The sequence below is a fragment of the Ambystoma mexicanum genome, chromosome 5p, assembly GCF_040938575.1.
Source record: "Ambystoma mexicanum isolate Mex_15411 chromosome 5p, UKY_AmexF1_1, whole genome shotgun sequence".
Classification (NCBI taxonomy): Eukaryota; Metazoa; Chordata; class Amphibia; order Caudata; family Ambystomatidae; genus Ambystoma; species Ambystoma mexicanum.
In genome coordinates, this window is record NC_090930.1 from 1,312,549,744 (window position 1) to 1,312,561,776 (window position 12,033).

The 12,033-nt window shown below is 43.5% G+C and overlaps 1 protein-coding gene across 5 annotated transcripts in view; it reads left to right on the plus strand.

Moving 5' to 3' along the window:
• LOC138481537 (uncharacterized) overlaps window positions 1–12,033 on the plus strand; it is a 1,141,930-nt gene that overhangs the window by 115,136 nt on the left and 1,014,761 nt on the right. The gene's annotated exons all lie outside the window — the stretch shown is intronic.

The following is a 12,033-nucleotide window of genomic DNA, read 5'->3' on the forward strand; positions in this document are numbered from 1 at the left end:
GTCGTCGACGGCCTCGACGTCCTGGCACTTTACTTCAGGATTCCTCGGCGGTCCCCGTCTCCGGTCGGCATCCTTTCGAGGACTGACTTACAGGGAGCCTTGGTGAAGTTTAGCTGGTGCACGATGTCAGGCTTTCTCAAATCTGATGTTGTCCCCGGAAGCTGCCGAACCCCCGCAGTCCCCTTTGGGTGCTAACCTCTTAACTGGTATCAAACAGTTCAGTTGAGAGCACCCCCAAGGGAAAGGGGGAAAATGGGACAAAATAATAAACTTCAGGTTTTGCTCAGCTTCTTTATCTGCCAACCTGTGGGTGAAAATAACAACAATTCACTTTAGTCACTAACCTTTGAATTCCTTGGCTCTGACTTCTCTTTATAAATTTTAGTAAATAAACACGCCACCATACCTGATTATCCTCTGTGAATAACGTAGAGGACGTGTATGAATTCTACTGAAGAAAACATAAAAATAGAGTCTTAGATGCTCTTACTGATTTCTTCAATTCGGTTTTGCAAAAAACTGCTAATCTCTCTCAGTTTAAGGAGTTTGTCTTCAAGCAGTTCAACTGTCTTTTGCCCAAACAACCCGCTGGAAATATTATACATGTAGTTTGTATTGGTGTCTATATTCAACACAAATTCCAAGAATGACACTCTAGCTATTCAATTTAAAATTGTTTGTTTTCTGAATGTGTAAAAGTGTTCATTAATTGGATCTTTTGCTTGCAAAGAAGATCGCTCGTAAAAGAAGCTTTCCTTTTACCAGAATATGCGCATGCGTGAAGATATTGTTTACTCCTTCTAAAATGGAAGCGCACATGAACAAGGAATTGAGTTCAAAAATGAAACTGGCTTGGGCGCATGCGTAAAGGAATAGTCTTCCACTCTTCTTAATATGAATTGCTCAAACATGAAAGGAGAAATTCCTCAGTTCCGGAGACTAATCCTTGAAGAGGCAGCCCAGTGAAGATCACTCGCCAGGTTAGAATGTTAGTAAATTAAACATAACGCCTCGGAGTCGCGTGGCTACCACACTGTCACTTGCGCAGACAGTGTAAGATTTCTAACGCTAGTCCGACGCTAAGAAAAGCACTGTTACCGACAAAAGGTACAGTACTCAATAAACTTCTATACGGCCGAAAAAAAACACACGACGCTAAAATGAATAACAGACCTCCACACTCCAATTTGCCAGGTGCAAAAAAAATGTGACGCAGTTCAATTAATTTAAATACAGTTCTAGAAGTTCAAAAATAAATTCTTGAAAGAACAAAAAGAACTACTATATAAACAAAAACTAAGAAAAACAGGAACAAGTTAATTAATAGTTTTGATATTTATCTCCTGCTTGATAATCATAAAATTCCATAAAAGATAATGAAATCACTTAGCTTGCTTCTTTCTGTCACCGGAACGTTTTCTAAGTTTCTTTTTAAATCTCCAACACTTTCCTGGTCCAAATAACTAATATTAGGCACAAGGGCCTAACTAAAGTTTTCTAAAACTTAAGAGCTTCAAACATAAGACCTTCCAGCTAGGCTTCTGACAATGAAAGGCGGTTTAGAATGTTCCAACAATGCCTTTCTTTTACTTCTGGCCAATCACTGATCCTTTTGGAATTCTCCATTTTGACTTGGGAAGCTCTCCACACTCTGCACAGAAAGTTAAGGCCCAAACCATACTTTATGTTAATCATATCCTTATTTCATCTCATTCACCCAAATCCCACGAAACCTGACACACGATGTTCCCTCGTAGCTCGGGAAGAGGTCTCCTAGCCAGGTCCTCTCTTGGATCAGTTCTTGGAGACACAACAGCTTTCGGATTCCTTCGAAGGAAATCAGCAGCAGAGCCTTCTTCTTCCAGCTGGGCATCAAGATTAAGCATCAACTTTCGACTTCAGCTTCTGAGCAATTCTGGTAAGTGAGAGGTCCCCAGATATACTGTCCTGTCTCTCATACCCACTGCTGAGCCAGGCTCAGGCAGCCAATCATTCAGAAGGGCATTCCGCAGGCAGGCAGCAAATCAGGCTCAGAGTGCATTCAGGCCATTCTCTTCCATCCAGACACTCATAACAAGGAATGTGGATCGGAGCAAACACCCAGCCTTTCAGCACACCGCAATGCATTCATACCAGTTTCGGGCAGGTCTGTCTCAGTCATTGTGTCACACACCAGAAACCAGACACCCATAACATGAAATGTATATTGGTCATACACTCAATTCACCCAGGTCCCATCCCAAGGACGTACCCACAACATACAGTCATTGGGAAGGATGCAGCCGGTCTGGCCTGGACTTCCCCACAATACCATGAATAGAACTTCCACCCAACAGCCAGTCAGGGGAAGGGACAGAGTCAGGGCTTCCCAGGACTGTGGGAAAGCAAGGTAAAACGTAATAGAAAGCAAGAGGCCACAGTGGCCATCTTGTCTCCTACCAGGAATCCACTGATTCCTATGGCAGGGCCTGGTTATCCCAAAATGAAGGATACTCAGGTAAGCTGTCAAATTCAGCATGGGGCTGCCACCAGCCCATACACTGCTCTGTGGGCCGCACACAGGTGCCCAAAGACACACACTGGGGTACAGGGTTGTACCCCCACCCATGGGTGCCATAAGGGTATCCCAAGGGTCGGTTCATCACAACCAAAAAGAGGAAGAGCTGCACTGCCAGGAGGCCACATGGACTCCTGTGCAGAAAGCAACACAGAACAAACACACATGATAAGGGAGTGCAGGACAAAGACAGGGAGGCCCTGTCCCTCCAATCCATTTCCAGCATCACACCAGTCATGCCCAGGTAAACTATATTCTGTTTCTGAGTAAAATTGCCATCAGTCAGAGTTAACACCTTTTCATCTGTGGGAGCTAATGATACTTCCAGGGAAGGTTCCCCTGGATTGAAGGTTACAACACTCAGTGACATGTTGATTATTGTAAGGAGAAAGTCATCCTGATTCTTGGTGACTGATTGGGTTTCCCCAGGAAGACCATTCTGTAGGTTCTCATAGTTAACAGATTTCTCAGAGTGAACAGTTTGAGCAAAGCACGTCAAGGAACCTGTTATGGGGTGACCAGTCAATTGATTTACTTTGGCCCAAAATTATAACTCCCATTTATACAACTTTACCCAAAATGTCAGTCTGGTTTTGATCCCATTCAGTTTCATAACATTTGGTGTCGCGTGTAGTATCCACTGGGCAAGGCTTTGTTAGAAATATAACCTTTTATACCTGCCCACTAGATCCATGTCCCTAAGTTTCAGTGTGGGAAGGAAGGGGTTCAACCATGGTAGTGGTCGATTCTCCACCCTGTGGCCATCCTGGTCATCCATGTTACCTACCTACGTCCAGCAGTCATCTGTGACTCCAGATCCAGAAACAGTGCCACACCATGGCCCTTTGAGGTTCTTTGAAAAAAGAAAAGAAAAATAACTACTCAGCTCCGTGCCGCATTTTGGTAGAAGGGAACAGCCAGTAGAGTGGAACTTTGTATGAAGCCAGGGCCTGCCACAGCATCACTCTGGTTGAAGCATTCTGAGATTGCTCCTCGAGAGTCAATACTTCCAGGGGAACCTCTTCTTACCCCCTAGATCTTAGATCTAGGGGCTTGCAAGAACAAGCAGCAAAGGTACTGTCAGGCTGAGAGGTCCTGTGTCCGCGGAAGCTGCTGAACCCCCGACAATCCCCCTGAAATGTAATTCCCAGAACTAGATATTCAGCTCTGCAAACTACACCCCAAAGGGAAAGGGGGAAGTGGATAACAAAACAACACCAGGCTGACTGCGTCAAGGCTAAGAAAAGCAGATGCAAATCCTTTTATTACTTACTTAACCTTTAGAGTTGGAAAGACTTTAAATCCTTAACTAATACTTAAGAATCATACCTGGTTCTTCTCTTGAAATTTCTTAGAGAAGCTTGTAAAGAAGCTGAAAATCACTCTTACTTAAGACTCTTGAAATTCACAGCAACTTCTTATTTTGGGCAAACCTGGAAAGTTTTGCTCTTTGCCTTTTTTCCAAAATTCACTAATTGTCCAGTTAAATTGTCTTTAATATTTTCTTTCTTTTTCTTTCAAACTTTTCTTTAGTTTCCAAACTTTTTTACAATTCTATTGAGTTTGTGAATTCTTGAAGAAACACGTGCTAAACACACACGCAGATAATCTCAATACTGAAGATTCGCACGTTGAAAACTTCCTGCGTTGAAGAACACGCGCACTGTAAGAAAAGTCCACGCGCAGAAAACACACGCGCTTGTAAACACACGCGAAGCAGAATTCATGCGCAAACGGAATCTCGCGCAGATAACACACGCGCTTGTAAACACACGCGCTGATGAACTCCCGCGCCTATTCACACGCGTCTTATAACCCACGTGCAAAAGAGTTCACACGCGGTCGAGTTCACGTGTTAAAAAGCACACGCGCTGGTAATCACACGCGCAATTGAGTTCTCGCGCAGAAGCACACGTGCTTGAAAACAAATGCGCAATAGAGTTCTCACGCGGCAAACAGATTCTCGCGCTAGGAAGCACACGCGCTGGAAAACACACGCGCTATAAAGTTCTCACGCGGCGAACAGATTCTCACGCTAGGAAGCACGAGCTGGAAAACATGCGCGCTATAGAGTTCTCACGCGGCGAACAGATTCTTGCACTAGAAAGCACACGCGCTGGAAAACACACGCGCAGTTGAATTCTCTCACCTGGAAGTACACACGCTGAAAAACACACGCGCAATAGAGTTCTCACTCCAAAGCAACGCGCTTGAAAACACATGCGCTAATTTCCCTCGCACGCGCAAAGGTTCAACGGTTAGTTTCAGAATACACATAGTACGTGTTTAACAAATAGCGTTCACCCGTTAACCTCGCGCAAAACTTCAAGCGCACTCAAAAAGTTCAAAATATAAATTCAAAGATAACATTTTACGAGTTCTCACTGAAATGTCTTTAAGATAAACAGAGCGGCAGTTAAACAAAGTCACTTATCTCCAGAACGATTTCTTAAAGATCTTCAGAGTTTCCTGTCTTCAAAACGCATACCTGACAGCTGAGAACTTCTCCTGAAACCCCCAAGAAAGTAGCCGCTCAACTGCTAGCGCCTGAAGGATAAATTCCACCAGGCCCAAGTCTAAATCAGGAGCAGCCACTACACACGTCCTCTCAGCTGGGGTTTAGATGATGAAAGGCAAAGAGTGACAGTTTAGAATGTTCATTGTTGTTCTGCAGTGTTTTCTAACCAATCAGAGCTGTCACTGTGAAACTCCATTTTGCCTTGGGTCAGAACCAGGATTCTGAATCAGGAAGTTAAGGCCAAACCAACTATAATAGGAAACTTCCCACCCACACAAGGCTTATCTAAAAAAGAATGATAAAAGAGAAATAATGGAAAGGAACTTGAATAAGGGAAAATAGCCTGCATAGGGGAAGGAAACCTGACAGGTACTCCCAATTGCTACCCAGACTGGTGAACCCTTTACTACCAAAACTATCCCTAGAAGTCTCTGAAATGGCCCGATCAGGGTGGAAGAGAAGCAGCAGACGCTTACTAATGCCATAAACACCAAACACGTCTTCCAACTAGTCAACGAATCAGGCCCCACCCAGGAAGGTTCAATGGAAGCAGCCAGGTCCAATATGGATGGTGGACCCCCGCAATGGGAACCTTTGATGGAAACTATTCTTGACAGGTTGATGACACCGGGAAACCTGCTGAAAATTGTCTAAGAGTTGTGGTGGTAAGTGCTACAGAGTCTCTACGAGTCCCCTCACACTCATTTAACTCCCAAAGGTGCCTTTTATGAGTGTTGCCTTAGATGTACTAGTATCCTTTATGGCAACGACAGGCAGAGCTTAGTATGTTTTCTTCCTGATAGATCTGTATTCCAAATGAATGGAGATGGACGTCAGAACAGACGTTATCACAGAGAGAGCGATCAGATTTGTGGATGGTGTGTTTGATATGAGGGTAATGTGGCCAAAATCATTCCAGATAATGGGGGTACAACTGGTGTCTGTGAATATGGAGGTATATCTCAAGATGATTAATACTGAACATACCAAGTCTGCATTGTACCATTCAGAAACAAAGGGTTGCTTGGAGAGGTTCATTCTCACACTTTATGGATGGATTGACAATTGCAGTGACAGGTAACAAGCAGAAGGAGAGTGTGGTTGACACTACATAATATTAGTGTTTTTTAAGTGGAGGCAATCCATTTTATTTTTTTATATTTATTTAGCGCACTAGCATCGAGGTGCTGGTCCAGAGAAAAAAGTTTTCATTACATGGTTATACGCTACTGGTTACATGACGGCATAGCGTTAGGGTGAATACAATAGCAGTAATAATATTTACAGTGGTTACAATAGTTATGCAGGTATATACAGTAGTTACATTCTTATTCGGGAGAATAATACAAAAGAGATGGGTGTTAGTAGAATATTGGGACAACAGTTTCAGGTGAAGAGCAAGGTCTTGATTGCTTTGCGGAATGCTATGTGTGATGTTAACCCTCTGAGGTGTGGTGGTAGTGTATTCCAGTGGGAGGCATTGATAAACCGAAAGCTGGCACCTCCGGCACGTGTCCTGGAGACCTTGGGTACTGTGATGCGGTTGGTGTAGGATGTTCAGGTGGGTTTGGTAGTGTGCGGTCTGGATATTGTATGTGATAGGTAGAGGGGGGCAGTATCATACAGGCATTTGTGTGTGATGGAGAGGGTTTTGTAGATTGTCCTCTCTTTGATAGGGAGCCAGTGGACTTGTTGCCTGATGGACGTTATGTGGTCTCGTTTTGGAATGTCGATGGCCTCTCTGAGTGCATTATTTTGGACCACCTGCAGTTTGTCAATCTTTTTTGTGGAAGTGCCAGCTAAGAGGATGTTGCAATAGTCAAGGCGGGAGCCATTAATGGTTAAGCAGTTTTCTTTGGAGAGGAAGGGTCTGGGAGCAGTGAGTAGTTTGGCATGGTAGGCTGCTGCATATATGATTGCATTGACCTGTCTCGTCATAGAGAGGTTGGAGTCCAAGTAAACCTCTAGTGTTTTAACAGCTTGTGATACAAGGATTTTGGTATTGTCGATAGTGAATGCGATGTATTTTTCGTCAAGTTTCTTTAGGGGTTCAGGTGACCCAATTAGAAGTTCTGTTTTGTCTCCATTCAAAGCCAGTTTTCCGCCATCAATTTTGTATGGTGGAGTAGATTGAGTTAATGGTTTGGGTGTTAACTTCGTAGTTACCTGAGAGGGGGATGAGTACTTGCATGTCATCTGCGTAGTTCGTATATGTAATGCGTAGGTCATCGAGGATGAGGAAGAGTGGCCTTGTGAAAATGTTGTACAGGGTTGCGGAGATGCAGGAGCCTTGTGGGACACTGTATTTTAGGATGTTGGGGTGAGCGCAGGCTTGGTCGGAGAAGACCTTCATTGATCTGCCTTTGAGGAATTAGGTGATCCAGGATATGACATTAGGGGAGAAGTTGGCAGCGAATGATAAGTGGTGACAGAGAGTGTCATGATCAACGAGGTTGAATGCTGTCGACAGGTCTAGGAGGAGGAGGAGGGCTGGTTTGCCTTCTCTTATGTCATCCATTTTGTTTTTGAGGTCTAGCAGAGCTGTTTCGGTTCCGTGACCTGGGTGGACGCCGGACTGGCGTAGACCAAGAATTTAGTTGGTGTCTAGGAATTTTTGTATTTGGAAGTATGCTGCTTTACCGTGTATCTTTAATAGAAACGGAACTGTGGTGATGGGTCTGTAATTTCCCGGGTTTATTGGGTCAAGCGTTGGCTTCTTTAGCAGAAGGCAAACCCATGCTTCCTTGAAGCAAGTTGGAACATGTCCAGTGGCGAACGAGGCGTTGAGGAATGCAGCTAGGAAGCGGGTGAGGGTGGGAGCGCATTCCTTAATAAGCTCCGCAGGGCACATGTCCCCATTACAGTTCAAAGGTTTGATCGAGTTCATAAGATCAATTACTTATTTTTCTATGATATCTTGGAATGAGAAGAGGGGAGAATCGCTTGCTTTAGGGGTGTTGAAGGGTTGGGGTTTAGAAGTGTGATTTTTGATATATTGTTGGTGAGCTCTGATATTATTTTGGAGGATGTCGAGTTTGCTCAGCATGGCTGACTGGATGCTATTGCACCAGGCTTCATCTTTGGCAAAGGATTGCAGGGTGGTGGAGGGGGATTCAAGTTCCCTAAATATAGCAAAGATTTCTTTAGAATCTGATTCAGCGTTGGCTATTCTAGAGTTAAAGGAGGTAGCTTTCGCTTTGATGATGGCCAGTTTATATTCTTTGGCTATTTATTAAATTCTTGTTTTGTGGTGTTACTAGGGTTGGCTTTCCATCTGGAGAAAGCTTCTCTTTTCATGGTCCGTAGCGTCAGGAGTTCAGGGGTGTACAAGTAAGTATGTCTGTCCCAGTTGGCTGGAACGAGCAGTGTGCATGTTGTGGGATGATAGGAACCTGAGAGAAAGGTTATGCCCCATATAGGAGGGGAGCAAGGCATATTATAATCAGAAGAATGCTATGATAGAATGCTAAGGCAGGTGATGTATTGAAGGTCGAATTGACTTATATTGCAAAGAAGGGTTGCTCTCAATTCTCGGGACCCCAGAAAGTCATAACGTGCTTGAGGATTGTCAGATATGAGGGTTGGTATAATCAAGCTAGACTTGTCAGCTGTCTCTAAAGGCGATTATTAAAATAAGGACCGTGTGTTATAATGTCTCCTACCTAGCAAACCTTTCTCACTATAGTAGAGTCATGGAATATGCCCATTTAATAGGCTATGATGTTCCACCTTACCATTTGGGTGCTGTACCCTGAGAGTTGATCAAACACACAAATGAACACATCTGGGAATAACATGCACCACCTCTGAAAACCACCCAGCCATAGAACACCTCCAAGAAAAGTGTATGCAAACCTTACATGATATAAAGGCTATCCTACAAGTTATGAACCCCTCTGGGAAACCCCGGATGTTACTAATGTGCATTATCATCAAAGCAATACTCTCCTGTAGCATTGACATTTTGGTGTCCACCTACACTGAGTGGGGCAGAAATCATTCACCTGCTGTCCTATCAGTAGGTACTTGGGGTTCACATTTTAAATATTACAAACCCAACTAAATGAGACTTTAAAGCCCATAGCCGTTAAAGAAGATCCTAACACAACTGTCATACACACATCCCAGAGAAAAAAGAACCCCCAAAAAGAGCAATATCTAAATCTGGTATTGAATAAAGCAGAAACAGAGACATGTAACGCACTGGGAAACCTAGACTCAAGCACAAAGCCAAAATTAAATTCTACTGACTGCCGAAACAGAACTACACCCTATCACAGCTCCTGCCTGCAGTGAAGATATTGATTTTATTTATATTTATTCAAATTATTAGAGCGCTTTCACCAAAGAGCTGAAATCATTAATAAGAATGGTACGTTAATGCTAGATACAATGAATTTAGATTCAGGTTGCAGAAAATGGGAGGTTGGTGGCACAATCAGCTATTCGAGAGGGCAGAGTGAAGGTTATCTTTTAGATTAGTTTGGAAAATGTGTAAGGAGGAATGGATAGAAAAAGAACGTTTTAGTGCTTTGGGGCAAGAGAGAGAAAGAAGGGAAATGGGAGGAAGTACTGGGAGGTTTAGGGACTAAGAGTAAGAGCTGGTTCTGAGAACACAAGTAGCACGGGGAGAGTAATTGGATATTAAGGAGGAATGAGAGAGGGGCGAGACCTTGGGTGCATTTGTAGACAACCAAGAGAAAATGAACAAGGATGTGGGCATCAAAAGGAAGAGAAGCTATAGATAGCAGATAGGCAGTAATGGAAGAACGGGCAGGGTAGAAAAGAGAAGATGAATGGAGGAGTTATAGACAGAGCAGAGGGGAACAAGATGAGAGGCAAGAAGACCAGAAAAAAGGGCACGAGAGAAAACAAGAGAAGTAATGAGAAGTTGGAAACATGGAAAGGGAAATAAGGACGCTGCATGACGGATGTTGAATAGAAAGAAGTGACAGGAGCAGGCAGTGTTTGAAATATGAGAGAACGAAAAAGAAGGGTCAAAAGTGATGCCTAAGTTGTGGATAGAGGAAGAGAAAGGGAATGAGGGAGGGTGGAATGAAAGGTAAGCAAGAGAGATGGGTGGGGGAATGGTACTAGCAGGAACAATGAGGAGCTCAGTCTTTGAGAGGTTGAGTTGGAGGTAGTGGGAGGACATCCAGAGTTTTATAGCAGAAAGACGATTCAAGACCAAATGAGTCAGAAAATGAGGAAAAAGAGAAAAAGGTTTGTCATCAGTGTAGATATGATAGGAAAAGTTGTAAGAGGATATGAGAGCAGAGAGGTGAATAGTATAGATAGAGAAGAGGAGAGGACCAAGTACAGAAGAACCTTGAGGAACACCATAAAGGAGAGGGCACTGAAGGGAAGTATTACCAGATCAGGTTACAGAGTATGAGCGGTTAGAGAGACGGGAATGAAACCATTTAAGGACAGAGCCAGAGAAACCAAGGATGGTGAGAGTAGAAAGGAGAACAAAGTGATACACTGTATCAAAGGCAGTAGAAATGTCAAGAGGAAAAGGAACAGAGGAGAGCTTGGAATGAAAAGCAGAGAGATGAGCGTTGGACATGTGGTTAAGCGAATCCAGGTGGGTGGTAATGTCAAAATCAAAGAGGAGAGAGAAGGTGGACACTGAGTAGAGGGTGGAAGCGGGGAAGATAAAAATAGGTAGTAGGTGGGAAACAAGAGCCAAGAGAGAAAACTTTGGAAGTGAAGTAATTGCAAGATAATAGAAGGTGAGAGGAGATAAGTGAGAGGGTTTAGGGGACGGAGAGAAATTGGCAGTGGGGGTTATGGGAGGTAGAAAGAGTAAGTTCAGAGAAATGCAGTTTTTAGCAGACAGCAAAGGTTGATCATAAGAAGAGTGCAAGAAAGATAGGAAAGAGAGATCATAGGAAGATTGATACTACTTCCATCACCATTTGGCTTTTCAAAGATTAGAGTGTAGAGCAGAGAGAGGTGAGCGAGGATTGATAGTGTTTGCAAGATTGATAGAAAGGATGGGAGGGGTGTAGGTGGAATCAAGAGTAGAAAGGATGGAAATATAGGACTAGGGAGAGAGGAATAGGGGGAATATGGGCCGTGATGATAGCTCAGAGGCAAGGCATTTGTCTTGGAAGCAGGACAACGTAGAGCAGCACGGTTTGAACCCCGGTCCCGCTCTTAGATACTGATCTCCGGTATCAAGCGCGTTATAAAAGATTAACTTATTAAACAAAGAAAAGAAAGGGTCAATGAACAAAGTTTGTGGCAATATTAAGTGAAAGGGGGAGGTAGAGAAGCAGAGTGCGAAAGGAGAAGAGAAAGAGGGAGGAGGGAGTGCTTAGATGAGTGGAGAAGATAAGCAGTGATAGTAGTGGGAGAAGGGAATGAGGAGAAGATGAGATCAAGATGTGAGCGGAAGGGGAACTGACTAGATTTAAGTGATTCGATGAGACATAAGAGATGGGATGAGGGGGAAGATGAGAGAAGAGGAAGGTTAAACTTGCCAAGGAGGCGAGAGGGGAGGATACAAGAGAGTTAAGGTGTCGAGAAAGTTCGAGGTAGAGCCAAGGGGTTTGTAAATAATAAGAAAGGGACACAGTGAAAGGTTTGGAGAAGGATGAAAGATGATATTTAAAGGATGGAAGATGACCAAAAACCAAGAACTGATAGGTTAAATTCAAGTTCAGCGACTCTGCACAGACACGGCAGAACAGATATACCATCAATGTGAGCAAGCACTTTGTTGGGAGGAAAAGCAGTTTCTCAGTTTCTTGTATATGGTGAAACTAGAAACTGCTACAATGGAGAATTCTCTACTGAATCAGTAACATAACAAAATTGAAAGATGAATACCAAATATGTATTCTGCTAGGAGTACATTTAGAATTAACAAAAAAGCAGCAAAAACGCATGTCTGCATTTGACCGCAGCAGCTACAGCCATAAATGTACAAGTAAAATCGTTTCAATACTTA